Source organism: Oncorhynchus nerka, linkage group LG21, assembly GCF_034236695.1.
Source record: "Oncorhynchus nerka isolate Pitt River linkage group LG21, Oner_Uvic_2.0, whole genome shotgun sequence".
Taxonomy (NCBI): domain Eukaryota; kingdom Metazoa; phylum Chordata; class Actinopteri; order Salmoniformes; family Salmonidae; genus Oncorhynchus; species Oncorhynchus nerka.
The window spans coordinates 9,136,831-9,154,337 of NC_088416.1; the positions used below are offsets into that span (position 1 = coordinate 9,136,831).

The window sequence follows — 17,507 nt, forward strand, 5'->3', positions numbered from 1 at the left end:
TCTAGGAAAGAAATATGGGCAGCGGACTGGAACAGGCTAACAGGCTAACGCTTACGCTACGCTAACTTGGCCCCTCCGGATTGTGGGACAGAGAGCCCCCATGAGCTGTTCATGCTGACCCGGCCTGCCTGCTGGGTGGGTGCGTGGGCCAGGTTGATCATGTGCACCACGATCCTGATCATCTCGACCCTGTCAGTCATTCTGCGCAGACGATTCAACAACCGAGTCAAACCGTGAGTACATCCAAGCCTGACCACCGATACACAATTCCTCCCTTTACATTCCCTGCTTGCCTGTGTCTGGCATAGAGAAAGTCAACTGGTCTAGCCAGAGAGCTCCAATCCCTATCATGCTCTGGTTGGGGGCTCTAAGTTTGGTGTCTGAGGGCTATAGTCTTGTTTGATGGCTTTATTCTTGTGTGGGATTTGCAATGAGAAAGAGTCCGTTTTGCCAGCACTTGGGCTCTTCAGTTCAAATCATTTGTTTGAATCATTTGTCATCTCCTAATCATTTGTCGTCTCCACTCTCTGTCTCTATTATGTGTGATGAGTATAATGCCAGTACAGAGTACACCAGATGTATGTGTTCTACTCCCCCCCAGCCTTAAGGCCCTCCCTGTCCTTGAATGTCATCTCAATGTGACTGTCAGAGTCTGGGAAAAGAGGCAATTAAGTGGTGTGAAAAACACCAGGGGTCGAGGGTTGAATTGATTCCAGGTGATTTTGTGCTGCGAAGCCGGCGTTGTTAGTGTGAAGTGTGCTCAGTTAGTTCTCTGCTGAATGTCATGTTGATGGACAGCTCTTGGAACAACCATTCAGGGGAAAAAAACAGAGGTTTCTAGTAAATATTAATAAAACTCAAGATCATGGGGAGGAAATCAATTGCGGTACCACAGCATGAGACCCTAAATGACAGACGATTTCTTCATGCAAAGCTGAGAGAGGAAGGAAAGCTCAGTATGTGAGGCTATTTTGTTTTGAGATTTGAGGAATGTAAAAACACCACTATGATGGATGGATTGTCTATAGAGGCTTGGATGTGGTGGTTTGGATGGCAAGCTGATGCCAAATACCAGCCTGTACCCGGTGTGCCAGCCTCCCAGTCAACTCTGAACTCAAAGCAAGTTGGGCTATAAGATTGTTTACAACAACAAAAAACGACCCAAGCTTTCATCGCCTCACGTGTTGTTTTGTACCATTATGACTCATGGATTACTGTCAAGCCATTAAAATCCTTCCCTAAATTGTTTGTCAAGCTAATCTTTGAGATAATCTTTCTCTGCTCACATTTGTCTAACTCTGCAAAACAAGGCAACAGGCTGTGATCGGGTTGAAAAGTTTGAGTTGAAAAGTTGAGGGTAGACATTATGAGTTCAAACCAGTTTGTCAGGGAGGAGATGGGACAGCCTGTTCTTTCGCCATGAGATGTACGACCAATGTGAGCATTCTATTGTGTGATCAATTTGACTGGGTGAGACAGTGCTACTGTAGTGTTTCACTATCAGCTCTGACAGTCAGTCTTAGATTGGCCTGATACACTATTGGGTAACACTTTATTTGAATAGGCCATCTGTAGATGCTCTACAGACTATTTGCAGACTATCAGTAACATTTCAAATAACTATCTACTAAGCCTAACCCTAGACCTACCCCTATCCTTAAACCAGGCTGTATCACATCCGGACGTGATTGGGAGTCCCATAGGGCAGCGCACAATTGTCCCACCTAAACCGCAACCTTAGCAAGCAGTTGCTTATCAACAGATAGTATGATCATCTGTAGAACATCTACAAATGGACTATCCAGACTATCCAAATGAAGAGTGACACACTACTGTCCTTGGAGAGCCTTGTCGCTGGAGAGTTGAGTAGAGAGAGAGAGGCCACTGAGGACATTCCCCTGACAGTCCTTCCCACAAGCACATACTTACACAGACAACGTTATAGACACTCCTCAGCCACCCCACAGTATTACTCTCACACAACCAGTCCAAAGAAATAACACACCTTTAGTAACAGTACCTATTCAGCAATATAAAATGACCAGATACACTTTTTTTTTTAAATGACGGCCTAGCAAAAGGCCTCCTGCGGGGACGGGGGCTAGGATTCAAAATAAATACAATTAAATAAAAACGTAGTGAAATGTGTTGTTTTACAGGGTCAGTCATAGTAGTATGACACCCATGAAGCAAATGAGGGTTAAGTGTCTTGATCAAGCGCACATCAACAGATTTTACACCTTATGGGCTCAGTTTTTTGAACCCGAAACCTTTCAGTTACTGGCCCAACGCTCTAACCACTAGGCTACCTTCCGCCCTGCCACCAAGTTCACTATGTAAGAGCATTCTCTCATCAGCATTCCCCATCAGCTCAGCAGATGGAGATGCCACAGTGCTGGGCGTGGCAGGAGTGGTTGGAGTATATTCAAACATCTCCCGTGGGACTGAGACCCAACGACACAGATCTTCTGTTTACCCCTGAAGCTGATTAACACTCTCTCTATGAACCTCTGGCCTGCCGTACAATCTCTGGAGGCTTGTTTTAAATCATGTAAAAACACACGAGCACACACATATACAGGCATTACAAGCGAAACAGGCTGCTTGACATATGCTCGGGTAGTAATTCTCTCCTCTGTATAATGAACACTGACTACATTACAAGGACCAAACCTTTTCAATGGAGATTGTGGAACACTGCTACCCACCAACCTCGAAACAGTGACACATCACTTTGCATTGAACCAAACGGACTGTGCTTGAGCAGCTAAAAGGAGAATCCCCCTCAAAAACCAACAAAGCAACCGAAAAGCATGTCCTCGGAGTAATCAGTCTCTCTCTTTCTGGCAGGAAGTCACTGAGTCACTGAGGTAATGGTGATAGCCCATGCCAAGAGGCGAGCAGTCACCATACTTACACTTAGAACCCCCAGAGGTATTCAGCTGTGGGAGTTTATCTGTCACACTCTCCTCTCCTGTGCTAATACGACCTTTCACCTGCTCCCCACCCCTGCTTTCCTCTTCTCTCCTCCTTCCATCCATCCTTTCAGCCATCCGGACGAGCTGGGGGAGAAAGAGATGGCATACGTGCAGAGAGAACTGCAGCCCATGGAGAAGTGAGGCTCCCCGACCTGTCAGGCATCAGTTCCAGGTACATTACTACAGTAAAGTTGGATGTACGCCAGACCGACATAGCCTTCTAAAACATACACCTGTCATCCTCTTCGGCCTCTAACGGAGTTCACCTGCAGTTTGTGAGTAAACAATACAGTTTGTTGTGTCTGTAGTAAAGCTGTAGGTCAAAGAGGGGTTTAAATGATGCTGTGGGAAAGCATACCTACATCAAAGACCGTCGAGCACAGTAGGCATACTGTACAGCACCAGTCCAAATTCTGGACACACTCACTCATTCAAGGGTTTTTCTTTATTTTTGCTATTACTAAGACATCCAAACTACGAAATAACACATATGGAATCATGTAGTAACCAAAAAAAAGTGTTCAACGAATCAAAATGTATTTTAGATTTTAGATTCTTCAAAGTAGCCACCCTTTGCCTTGATGACAGCTTTGCACACTCTTGGAATTCTTTCAACCAGCATCACCTGGAATGCTTTTCCAACAGTCTTGAAGGAGTTCCCACATATGCTGAGCACTTGTTGGCTGTTTTTTTTCACTCTGCGGTCAAACTCATCCCAAACCATCTCAATTGGGTTGAGGTTGGGTGATTGTGGAGGCCATGTCATCTAATGCAGCACTCCATCACTCTCCTTATTTGTCAAATAGCCCTTACACAGTCTGGAGGTGTGTTGGGTCGTTGTACTATTGAAAAACAAATGATAGTCCCACTAAGCCCAAACCAGATGGGATGGCATATCGCTGCAGAACGCTGTGGTAGCCATGCTGGTTAAGTGTGCCTTGAATTCTAAATAAATCACAGACAGTGTCACCAACAAAGCACCCCCACAACATCACACCTCCTCCTCCATGTTTCACGGTGGGAATTACACATGCAGAGATCATCCCTTCAGCTACACTACATCTGACAAAGATCTCAAATTTGGATGTGTTTCTTGGCCCAAGCAAGTCTCTTCTTCTTGCCCTTTAGTAGGGGTTTCTTTGCAGCAATTCAACCATGAAGACCTGATTCACGCAGTCTCCTCTGAACAGTTGATGTTGAGATGTGTCTGTTATTTGGGCTGCAACTTCTGAGGCTAGTAACTCTAATGGACATATCCTCTGCTGCAGAGGTAACTCTGGGTCTTCCTTTCCTGTGAAGGTCCTCATGAGAGACAGTTTCATCATAGCGCTTGATGGTTTTTGCAGCTGCACTTGAAAAAACATTTATGTTCTTAAATTTGTCTGCACTGGCTGACCTTCATGTCTTAAAGTAATGATGAACTGTCTCTCTTTGCTTATTTGAGCTGTTCTTGGCATAATATGCACTTGGTCTTTTACCAAATAGGGCTATCTTCTGTACACCGCCCTTACCTTGTCACAACACAACTGATTGGCTCAAACAAATTAACTTTTAACAAGGCACACCTGTTAATTTAAATGCATTCCAGGTGACTACCTCATGACGCTGGTTGAGAGAATGCCAAGAGTATGCAAAGCTGTCATCAAGACAAAGGGTGGCTACTTTGAAGAATCTCAATATAAAATATATTTTGATTTGTTTAACACTTTATTGGTTACTACATGATTCTACTTGTGTTATTGCACTTTTTTAATGTCTTCACTATTATTCTACAATGTAGAAAATAGTCATAATAAAGAAAAAACTTTTGACTGGTACTGTAAATAAGAGCTCAAGCTCAATAGATAGGGTTAAAGTTGAATCATATCTACATATCACTTTGTTGCTCCAACAGGTGGAGAAAGAGCATGAGAGAGACACAGGCTTGTTATGGGAACAGGTTCAGGAAAAAGTATAAAACCTGCTCCCTCTGGTTTCAATCCAGCAAATTAGTCAAATTAGAATCTGGAACCGCTCTTCCCCAAATGCATCTGGCTGGCTAGTCTTTTTGTTTCCATGGCAATACCAGCGAAGCTTCCTGGATGGTAGGCATCAATAACCACCCAATCAAGAGTTTAGGCTTAGTGCTAGTGAGGTGCCGCAGGCTCCGGGGCCTGCATTCACAAAGAGTCTGAGTAGGAGTGCTGCTAAAGGATCTGTTTTGCCTTTTAGATCATAATGCATACGATTATACGGACAGGAGGGACCCTACTCTGAGACACTTTTTTAATACGGGCCCTGGATTTACTACACGGAGACTTGGTATGACTGCAGTAGTGGATACTTTAAACAAGTGTCCAGGAGTCGAGCCAAAACCAATTTAGTCCCAGGTGGCAGTGCGTCAGGCTAGCTAGGCACGCTAAACTCTCATGGCTAACACATGTGTTTCACAGTTCAGCCTATGTACTTATACAAGACAGTCTACTGGTTTAAACTTTCTGGTTGGAAATTCCTCTTTTCAGATCCTCAGGCAGCAGCAGTATGGAAGGAAAAGGAACAGGTGAGAGACCAATTATTCTCGTCTAGTCTTTTCTGATTTCCAAACGTGTTCTCGATATTACTCCTCCATATAACCGCACGAATAGCTACAGTTTGTCATAATTATGATTCAGCAGCAGTGCTAGGAAGGGTAAATCATTAAATCTGTCTTCACATCAATAATGGCTCTTTCTTTTGTCAGATCGTTTATAATGCAGAGAGAAATAAATAGATAGATCATCTTTCCCGTAGACCAAAGCCTTCTCTGTTACATGGCCAGCCCAATGACACAGCTAGTTGAGGTTGAAGTAGCTTTTCAGATATGTGAGGTTGACTAAGTCAGAGATGGTTTAGCCTTACAGGGTCGTGACTAGGGGCAGGATGTACTGAATGGCAATGAAAGAGCCTTGCCCTAACCAGAGGAACTCTAGCACACAGGGCAGAGTATCAATGTCTCGACTCAAGTTGCAAATACAGAAACGGTGTCAGTCACCTGAGACCGATAAGAGGGTGTAATCTGGCCAGAAACCCCCAGCTCTGTTTGGGCCAATTCCAAACACCAGTGGACAGGGACTGTCTGGGAGTCAGAAGGGAGAGAGCGGATGCTTCTTCAGCATGCCTGGAGCAGAGGATAGAAGGGTGGCTTGTGCTCGCCTGCCAGCGCACTGGAGAGACGTGAGGGAGTGGAGCATAGAGAAGAGACAGAGCCACAGAGTAAGACGTCTCTCACCTGCACAATCTCTCTGTGTTTTGTCATCTCAGGCAAACTACCAACACTCCATTGTTACAACTATACCTTGGAAAGGTTTTACTCTTCTGCTATGTCGTTTTTGTAGTATGTGACTGTGTGATGAGGCGACTTAGAAATGTCACTTCATCAAGACATGAGACTTCCGGGTCACAAGAACCAAGGGTACGCACAGTTACTGGGGAGAAATCCAGTATGCAGCTAAATGTTTCATGGCAACGCGAGGCGGAAAACGGCTCCCTTTGCAAAACTAGGCCTAGTGTGATAAAATGTGGCAGAAAGAGATTCTGTTTCGCAACAACGTCTCGCTCTCTTTGAATGATTCATGTCCTTGCGTGTCGGCTGCTTATCACACCCTTGTCTGCCTGGTCTCTCTTTTCCCCTCTCTACCTCGACCTCTCTCTCTTTCACAGATGTGGGTCCAGGATGTCGAAAGTGTCCTCAGTTCAATGGCTAGGCAACTGGTGAGTCGATCCGAGTCTCTGTGTGATTTTATGATTGCCACTCTACTCTAGCGGACATCTGTGTTGTTTGAAGTTGAATTCTGGAACGTGTTTCAAAGAACAACCTCGTCTTTGGCGATTCCCTGTACAGGAATATTTACACATTGATATATCCTGTGTCAGCTGATAAAGACTTTGAACCATGTGGTAAAGGAGATACGTCTACAGCCTGAAAACTCTATACACAATAGACAAAATAGTTACAGTTTGTAATAGTATAGAAAAATAAGTTTTTCAGGATGGTTTCGTTGCTTTTAACCCGTGTCACACCATTGTTGCAGACAGTAGTATTAGTAAGTTAGATAGTCGGCAGCTAACTTACAAACTAACTGCCTCTCTCTTCCCTCTCCCAGTGTGCTTCCCTGGATAAATATCCTCGCCACGAGCCTGGGGATGGCTCAAACCACTTCTCCCCTTCCTTCCATGACTGGTTTCCCTCCCGTCATCCAGCCCTTACTTACAGACAGCTGTAGGTCCTCTACACCCACAGACTGAAGAGCCATGGAACATATTGCTCGGCAGCTAAAATGGACAATGGCAGAACGAAGCCTTCATTATTGATTGATTTGAAATGTTTATTGGTGTGAATCATCTAGAACCCACCATAGGTAGTGCTGCCACAGAGGAGGAGTCAAAGATATTCAGTTATATACCAGAGCTCATGAAAATACATTTCTACCCTTGTCTGAATCTCTCCATTTCAGGGTATGCATTGAAAGCAACGAGGAACAAAGGGGATGCAACCGTTCCAAAGCATGATGTGTCCTCATCTATGATAAGTTGCTGTTTGACATTCTGGAGAGGTGTAATCATATAAAGACACAGATGTCCTCCAAGAGTCACACTCTAATAAAGGATGATGATAAGTCAAACAGAGTCCAGAGTTTACAGTCTGACCTTCTCTGGTCCAAGAGGCTAGAGACCAATTCTTCCCTCACGCAACCCTCCCCTCAATTAAATAAACGTGTGATTTATCTGAGCTACTCTCTGTTGTATCTTTGTCTGAAAATGTTGGAAATCTGGCAGTGGAAACAGAACACACATATCAGTCTGTACACCAAATGTTTAAAAAATAAAGGAAAAAAAGGCAAGTTCGAGTACATTCCAATGCCCATTAACTTTGACCTGCAGACCACTTGACTAAGTATCCATTTGAGAAGTTATTGATTCTATTGAATGCTCTGTGGCTTAGGAGGGAAATGGGACTGTGTGGTTGGTAGTTGAATGATTTCTTGGAAGCAGATATGATTTGGTGTCTATATATAGGGTCTCAACAGACGGAGCAGTGCGACCTGTACTGTGTCAGCTGACTTCCTGGTCCCAAGTCTCCTCGGTCCCACAAATGAGATCCAAGACGCCATGCTTCCTGGCTGATTAAATAAATGATTGAATCCTTGTTGTTGTGGTTGATTTTCTCCTGTTGTCCTTGGGATTTCATTTGCTTGTTTGTTTTCGTCCGTCAGCGTCACAAAGGGAAGGCAAGTTTTTTTTTTTTTACAAAAAAGTACAAAATGCATTGCCATAAAGGGATTTGGGCGGAATTTAGATCTACTCTATTTAAGAGACATTTCATCATCTCCAGTAAGTCGGACCCCAGTAAGACTACCTGTCGCCGTTGGCGTCGGCTAATTGGGATACTAATAAATAAAAAAATCTAAGCACCACCCCAACATTAACATACGTGAAAAAGCTGGCTTCTATGTTTTGTAGTAGAAAAGATGGAGGAAAGTAAGTGTTTCCAATGACATCATCAACCAATTAGTAGACAATTACTAGGCAATTATTAGGTCATGCCTACTTATAATTGCTTAAAATCACACTAGCTTCTGTCCTCCTCTGGGTAATTTGACTTCAATACAAAACCTAGGAGGCTTGTGGTTCTCACCCCCTTCCATAGACTTACACAGTAACTATGACAACGTCCGGAGGACGTCCTCAAACGTATCATAGCTCTTGCAGCATGAACTGGCATGTTGTCCACCCAGTCAACGGATTAGGGAATGAATCTAGTACTGAAAGCATAAGCTACAGCTAGCCAGCACTGCAGTGCATAAAATGTGGTGAGTAGTAGACTCAAAGAGAAAGACAATAGTTGAACAAATGAATTTCTTCCTAAATTAAGGAGAGGCAAGAGAGAGAGAGAGAGAGAGCTATATTTGGTTATATTGTTTTTACTTTCACTTAGCTAGCAAATACAGCAAGCTAGTTTAGCCTACTCAAACACCCGGGTAAAACAGAGAGGGATGCTATGTTGGCTAGCTGGCTGTGGCTATCCAACACTCAAACTCTTCCAAGTCAAGTAAACTTTTTGGTTTTATTGATGTATTACTGCTAAACTGCTTTCTGACTGTACACTGTACTGCAGGATTGTAGCGGGTTTTCTAACCCATTCGTTTTAGTAGTTCTAGTTGACGATGACATGACAACAATGTAGGCTGTGTGTAGCGGTTAGCGGTCCTAATATGAAGGTTCGGCTTAGACATTGTTTTTCTGCCTGGTCTCAGAGAGTTGATGTTGTTGTGCACTGAAGTTCACAAGCGAAGGGAAAAGGTGAAAGGAGGAGAGCGTGTAGAAAGACAGTTGCGAGTAAAGTGATCATGCTGTTTTTATGTGGCTGCTATGAAAGTGAGCTGTTTTTGTGTGATCAGGGGTGTGGTCATTCCGCCAATTCTGTTGAAAAAGGTTTCTTAAACAGAAGCAAACGGAACGGAACGGGGAGTAAACATACATGAATTTGTCCAATAGAAACTCTCAATTGCAACTGTTGGACTAATGATTGTAACCCTTGTTCAGCTAGATGCAGGCAAAGAGTGTGCAAGGTGGTTTTGAATGTGTCACTGTCTGTCACCTTGATTACTCAAAATTCTCTCAACCTGTGCATCTACGTTTTAGGCTAGGTTGTAGCAACCTCATGATGGGTACAGGGGAATTTAGAGTATCATGTAGCACTGACTGGACAAACTACCAACTCCCAACCGTACATGGCACAATGTCAGCCGCACACAGCAGAAAATAATGTACCCTGTGCATCTCCCGCCCGCCTGCCAAGTGCACAGTCTTAATCCGCCTCTGTAATCAAGAGGATGCAGGACATGCATATCAGGCGGAGAGTGGCGATAGCACTCCCTATCTCGCTGCCGGCACGATGCTCCCTAGTGTCTCAAATTAAGAGGTGAAAGCAAGGAGCTTTTGTGCAGTGAGTGGAGCAGAGCGGAGCAGAGGCTCCTGTGGGTAATGAGCATGGCCTTCCTGCTCTCCTCTCTCTGGCTGGCAGACCTGGAGAGATAATTTAATGGCCAGAACTGAGGACAGGGCCATGCTGCTCTAATGGAACCTGATAGAGAGGGGCCAAGGGACAGAGAGATAGTTAGGGCCTATTATACTGTAAACTGGGTTATCCGAGGCCTGAATGCTGATTGGTATAACAGACCGTATACCATGGGCATGACAAAACATTTATTTTTACTGCTCTAATTACGTTGGTAACCAGTTTATAATAACATTAAGGCACCTCGGGGGTTTGGGGTACAGGACCAATGTATCATGGCTAAGGGCTGTGTCCAGGCACTCCGCATTGCGTCATTCATAAGAACAGCCCTTAGCCATGGTATATTGGCCATATACCACACCCCTCATGCCTCATTGCTTAAACAGAGTCTGCACAGCAACTCTCAAATCAATGTATGCCCAGGTACTGGAGCCCATTGCTGGTCTCACGTCTCATTAGCCTAATATTTGCATGGGTCCAAGCCCAAACATTGATAAACACAAACAGAGATGGAGACAGAGAGGTAGAGGTAGAGACTGGGGGAAAGAGAGCGAAAGGGATTAACTGATTGACCAGTAGGAGTTTTAAGTTCCCGAGAGAATTGTCTCACCATGCACAATATCTAGTTGCTTTTTAACATTAATAAGGCAAGTGCAGAGCACATGAAGGCACTGGCACACATCCCTCAGCCTTCTACTTATCCCCCTTTCCTCCGGTCCTCCTGAACCCCAGGTTCCTCTCCTCTTTCCCCCTTTCCCATTCCTCTATTCCTTTCTACTCCATTCCCTATTCTTCCTAACCCCAATTTCCTCTCCTCTACCCCCTCTCCACCCATCTGCCCCCCATTACTCCTGTCCTTGTAACCCACATGTTTTTCCTCCCCTACCCTCCCTCCCTCCAGAGGGATTAAGGCCTGTGGATAACCCCATCTCCTGAGGTAATCCTCACAGAATGGGGCAGCATAATGAACCCTGGGCTGATACAGCCGCCTCCCGCAGCAACCCTGAAACAACTGACAAGAGGCTCCGCAGGCAATTACATCAAGCTTGAGGGCACTCAAAACACTCAGCCGCCCTCCACTCCGCAGGGGTCACAGGGTCAGGTGTCAGGGAATCATCCTTCTTCTATCCGCAATAGCAAGGTATCCTTTCGATTCGGCTTTTCTTCATTCTCTCACTCATAGTTGCCACTTCAGGCACGAGGCAACACTCAGGGACGCTGAGGAGCTGCATCTAATTGGCATAGAGAAATTACCCTCTGTGTTTGGCGGTGGAGGGGTTGAAGAAGCCTAGCTAACAACAAGCGTTCCAACAACTTTAGAGAATGTTCCCTTGAGAATCTCATTAGGTCATTACCTAACGTTTTCCTAGGAACTTTCAAGTGATGTGCAAGGACTGTTTCCAAGAGAACATTCCCTAAACTGTCAAACATAACTTACCCAGAATGTGGTTACCATGTTCTCAGAATATTCAGTATTAATGTTCTTGTCACGACTCTCGCTGAAGTCGATCCCTCTCCTTGTTCGGGCAGCATTCGGCGGTCGACGTCACCGGTCTTCTAGCCCTCGCCGCTCCACCTTTCATTTTCCATTTGTTTTGTCTTGTTTTTCCGCACACCTGGTTCACATCCCCTCATTACTCTACGTGTATATTATCCTCTGTTCCCCCCATGTCTTTGTGTGGTATTGTTCGGTCATTACGTGTGTGATGCTACAGGCTGGTTTTGCGCCAGGTATTTTGGTGTAACCTGTGGTTTTGTTTTTTGTACCATTTTGTGTATTTGCTCCCGTTTTCCTTGGGCCGGAGTGTTGTGACGGAGTTGTGTCCAGCTGTTTTCCTCTGCCTGATTAAAGTGTGCCTGTTCCCTCATCTCTGCTTTCCTGCACCTAACTTCCTACGACCAGTTGCGCACACTCTGACAGTTCTAACCATGTTTCATTGGAACGTTGCTAGTGGTGGAAAAGGTACCCAATTGTCATACTTGTCATACTTGAGTAATAGTAAAGATACCTTAATAGAAAAAAATATTCAAGTAAAAGTGAAAGTAACCCAGTAAAATACCCAAGAACCCAAGATGGCACCGAAGAACATGGCTGACGTTTTACATTCTCCAATCCAATTGTGCTATTTGTTCGTTTTTTTGTGCATTTTGTGTAACTTGTTTTTTAACTTATTGTGTACGTAATGTTGCTGCTATCGTCTCTTATGACCGAAAATAACTTCTGGACATCAGAACTGCGATTACTCACCGCGGACTGGAATAAACTTTTTCCTTTAACGATTCCGACGAGAAGGATATCCTGCTCTCACTGGAACAGACCCAGATCCACGCAGATCGGCCGCAGATCGGACAGCCTTCTGAGAATCCGTAGGCGAGGACAATACAAAACAAGGCCAGCATCCCAGAGTCGCCTCTTCACTGTTGACGTTGAGCCTGGTGTTTTGCGGGTACTATTTAATGAAGTTGCCAGTTGAGGACTTGTGAGGCATCTGTCTCTAGAACTAGAAACTCTAATGTACTTGTCCTCTTGCTCAGTTGTGCACCAGGGCCTCCCACTCCTCTCTCTATTCTGGTTAGAGACAATTTGCACTGTTCTGTGAAAGGAGTAGTACACAGCGTTGTACGAGATTTTCAGTTTCTTGGCAATTTCTTGCATGGAATAGCCTTCATTTCTCAGAACAAGAATAGACTGGTGAGTTTCAGAAGAAAGTTATTTGTTTCTAGCCATTTTGAGCCTGTAATCAAACCCACAAATGCTGATGCTCCAGATACTCAACTAGTCTAAAGAAGGTCAGTCTTATTGCTTCTTTAACCAGCACAGTTTTCAGCTGTGCTAACATAATTGCAAAAGGGTTTTCTAATGATCAATTAGCCTTTTTAAAATGATAAACTTGGATTAACTTACACAATGTGCCATTGGAAAACAGGAGTGATGGTTGCTGATAATGGGCCTCTGTACGCCTATGTAGATATTCCATAAAGATTCTTCCATTTTCAGCTACAATAGTTATTTACAACATTAACAATGTCTACACTGTATTTCTGATCAATTTGATGTTATTTTATTGGACAAAAAAAATGCTTTTCAAGGACATTTCTAAGTGACCCCAAACTTTTGAACGGTAGTGTACATTAAGTAAATGCTGTAAATAATTTCGAATTCCTATATTAAGCAATCCAGACAGCATGATTTTCTTGTTTATTATTTTGTAACATTATTTACAAACAAAGCATGTGTTTAGTGTGTCCGCCAGATCAGAGGCAGTAGGGATGACAACATGTTCTCTTGATAAGTGTGTGAATAGGACCATGTTCCTGTCCTGTAAACCATTTAAAATGTAACGAGTACTTTAGGCATTTAAAATGTAACGAGTACTTTAAGCATTTAAAATGTAACGAGTACTTTAAGCATTTAAAATGTAACGAGTACTTTAAGCATTTAAAATGTAACGAGTACTTTAAGCATTTAAAATGTAACGAGTACTTTAAGCATTTAAAATGTAACGAGTACTTTAAGCATTTAAAATGTAACGAGTACTTTAGGCATTTAAAATGTAACGAGTACTTTAAGCATTTAAAATGTAACGAGTACTTTAAGCATTTAAAATGTAACGAGTACTTTAAGCATTTAAAATGTAACGAGTACTTTAAGCATTTAAAATGTAACTTTTGGGTGTCAGAAAGAATATATGGGTGTAAAAAGGACATCTTTTTAGGAATGTAGTGGAAAAAAAGTAAATGTTGTCAAAAATATAAATAGTAAAGTACAGATACCCCCTAAAATATACTTAAGTAGTACTTCAAATCATTTTGACTTAATACCACTGAACATTGCAAGAATATTCCAGTGTTTTCTGAGGGTTCGTTTTCTAGACACATTTCATGGGAACATTACAGGAACATTCATGTGTTCAGTTTTCAGAGGGTTAGGAGTATATTCCATCAACATCACACCAAACATACACAGAACATGGTTGCCATGTTCTCAAAATACAAGGTATTAATGATCTAGACACGTTTTATGTTTTCAACTGACAAATTTGACAAATGTTGACACATGATTCCATTGCATTGCATTGTCTGTGTCAACTATCAGTTCATCTGACTATTTTCTCATCATTAATTAAATTGATTCATTACAGACATTTTCTATATACAGTACCAGTCAAAAGTTTGGACACCTGCCCATTCAAGGTTTTTTTTTTATTTGTACTATTTTCTTTTTTGTAGAATAATAGTGAAGACATCAAACTATGAAAAAAAACATGGAATCATGTAGTAATTCCATATGTGTTAAACAAATCAAAATATATTTAAGATTTTAAATTATTCAAAGTAGCCACACTTTGCCTTGATGACAGATTTACACACTCTTGGCATTCTCTCAACCAGCTTCATGAGGTAGTCACCTGAAATGCATTTCAATTAACAGGTGTGCCTTAAAAGTTAATTTGTGGAATTTATTTCCTTCTTCATGCGTTTGAGCCAATCAGTTGTTTTGTGACCAGTAGAGGTGGTATACAGAAGATGGCCCAATTTGGTAAAGGACCAAGTCCATATTATGATAAGAACATCTCAAATGAGCAAAGAGAAATGACAGTCAATTATTACTTTAAGACACAAAGGTCATTCTCTTGAATGACTTTGAAAGTTTCTTCAAGTGGAGTCGCAAAAAAACATCAAGCGCTGTGATGAAACTGGCTCTCATGAGGACCGCCACAGGAAAGGAAGGCCCAGAGTTACCTCTGCTGCAGAGGATAAGTTCATTAGAGTTACCAGCCTCAGAAAATGCAGCCCAAATAAATGCTATGCAGAGTTCGAGGAACAGACATATCTCAACATCAACTGTTCAGAGGAGACTGCGTGAATCAGGCCTTCTTGGTCGAATTGCTGCAAAGAAACCACTACTAAAGGACACCGACATAAGAAGAGACTTGCTTGGGCCAAGAAACACAAGCAATGGACATTAGACCGGTGGAAATCTGTCCTTTGGTCTGATGAGTCCAAATGTGAGATTTTTGTGTCTTTGTGAGATGGAGAGTCTTTGTGAGATGGAGAGAAGGTGAACGGATGATCTACACGTGTGGTTCAGGAGCAGGAGGTGTGATGGTGTGGGAGTGCTTTGCTGGTGACACTGTCTGTGATTTATTTAGAATTCAAGGCACACTTAACCACATGGCTACCATACATTCTGCAGCAATACGCCATCCCATCTGGTTTTCTCTTAGTGAGACTATTATTTGTTTTTCAACAGGACAATGACCCAACACACCTCAAGGCTGTGTACGAGCTATTTGACCAAGAAGGAGTGGGATGGAGTGCTGCATCATATGACCTGGCCTCCACAATCACCCAAACTCACCCTAATTGAGATGGTTTGGACCGCAGAGTGAAGGAAAAGCAGCCAACAAGTGCTCAGCATATGTGGGAGCTCCTTCAAGACTGTTGGAAAAGCATTCCTCATGAATCTGGTTGAGAGAATGCCAAAAGTGTGCAAAGCTGTCATCAAGGCAAAGGGTGGCTACTTTGAAGAATCTCAAATCAAAAATATATTTTGATTTGTTTAAATTGTTTTTGGTTACTACATGATTCCACGTGTTATTTCCTAGTTTGGATGTCTTCACTATTATCCTACAATGTAGAAAATAGTACAAATAAAGAAAAACCCTTGAATGAGTAGGTGTGTCCAAACTTTTGACTGGTACTGTATGTCACACTCCCTAACATCCCTCCGATTCAGGGAAACGGAGACATCACTGTAGGTGTGTGTCACGATTTCTACCGAAGGTAGCTCCTCTCCCTGTTCGGGCGGCGCTCGGCGTCGCCGGTCTCCTAGCCATCACCGATCCCCTTTTCCTTTGCTGTTTGTTTTGTCTTTGGTTCTTTTTCACACCTGGGGCCTGTTGCACAAAACTAGGATAAGGGATTAAGCCAGGATATCTTGGTGATCCTGGCTCAATTGATCCGTAATCCGGTTGCACTAAAGATGGATAGGGGGCAGGAGGATATGTTATGGTATAAATTACCATGGAGATTTATTCTGTGGAGCTAGCCTGCTCCAGACCAGGCTAAATTCCAGGATCTATTTAATCTCATCCCTAATGTCAGTCAGCAGTCACCACAAATGGAAACCAATAGTTATTTCACTGCTCACTATACATTGTTATCACATATAACTAGACCCACTGTTATTATTTAAATGTTTGTGATCATTCATTTCAATGATTTTGGATAAAAAATGATTTTTAGATGATGTTGCTATCATTAGATAATTTACAGTTTCCCATAGACTATAAGGCTATATATAAAATGATAGAATATTAGGGCCACAGAGGGGAAAAAAACAAGTCATAATATTGTAACCAGTTGTTTTAAAGGAGGACAGTTGTTAAAATGACAGATGTGGGGCATTTCGTGAAATTGTACTTCAGTATGGTTTCATAAACAAAGACATGCTGATGTGCCAGAATATTAAGTATCACATTGTCATAAGTATCAAAACTGTAAAAACAATATGTAGCTTTTCTGCAGAAAGAACCAGCCTCATAAATTTATGACTTTATCCTTTTTCTTCAGTGTGGCCCTAGTACTCTGTCATATAAACAAATACACATTCCATATGAATATAAAAACACAATGTGTAACATTATGTTCCTTTATTGAATAAGGACAAAACAAAGCAGGTAAACCATCAGCTCCTTTCGAAACTGAAGTCACAGTGACTCTACAAGATGGAAAGCACAGAATCCAAGCATATTATACAAAATGATACATACACATTCAAAGGTCTGTATATAACACACCCTGCATGTCTGCACACTAAAATAAATGCAGGACAAATCCATACACATCAACTGAACAGACAAATGAATGGATGCAGTAGCCTCCCTGCAGCCTTGTATTACACACAGTATACCGCACAAACATCATAAGAGGCCAAATTCGTCAAAAACGAACCCAAAAAACCCAAATTCCTCTGCCACCGCAGGACATATTTAACCAAAATTGAAAGCACACATACTAACTAAAATAATTCAACACATATTGGTCCCTCAGCAGCCGACCACTGTCGTCATCAGGGAAGATTGCCGGATTGTCCCAGTCCATGGCTGGTGGCACTCTGGGGGCCCTCTCCTTCCTCAGGCAGGCCACATTGTGGAGGACAGCACAAGCCACAGTAATATCACATGCCCTAACAGGGCTGACCCTTAATTTGTGAAGGCAGTGAAAGCGTGCCTTCAGGAGGCCAAAGGTCATTTCAACTCTGGCCCTGGTCCTGGCATGGGCATGGTTGTAGGCCTGCTGTGCTTCCTGGGGGTCTGTGAAAGGTGTCAGGAGAAAAGGCTGGCAGCCATACCCCCTGTCTCCCAGCAACACACCAGAGAATTCACCTGTCAACACAAAATCTCATCATTACTACCTCATAAACACAGTGATATTCTTGACACAGCCATGATGGTTATAAATAGGGGTTGTGTGGCTTACCTGATAGG

At 42.8% G+C, this 17,507-nt stretch overlaps 1 long non-coding RNA gene across 3 annotated transcripts; it reads left to right on the top strand.

The window, feature by feature from the left end:
• Positions 1-7,725, top strand: LOC115103802 (uncharacterized). 3 transcript variants are annotated; one of them, XR_003859657.1, is made up of 6 exons: positions 1-233; positions 3,050-3,253; positions 4,873-4,929; positions 5,480-5,517; positions 6,657-6,707; positions 7,100-7,725. It is a non-coding gene; the product is annotated as an uncharacterized LOC115103802 (long non-coding RNA). The 3 variants fall into 3 exon arrangements; XR_003859655.1 differs by lacking the exon at positions 4,873-4,929; XR_003859656.1 differs by lacking the exon at positions 4,873-4,929 and having other exon boundaries at positions 3,050-3,150.
• Positions 7,726-17,507: the final 9,782 nt, after the last annotated feature.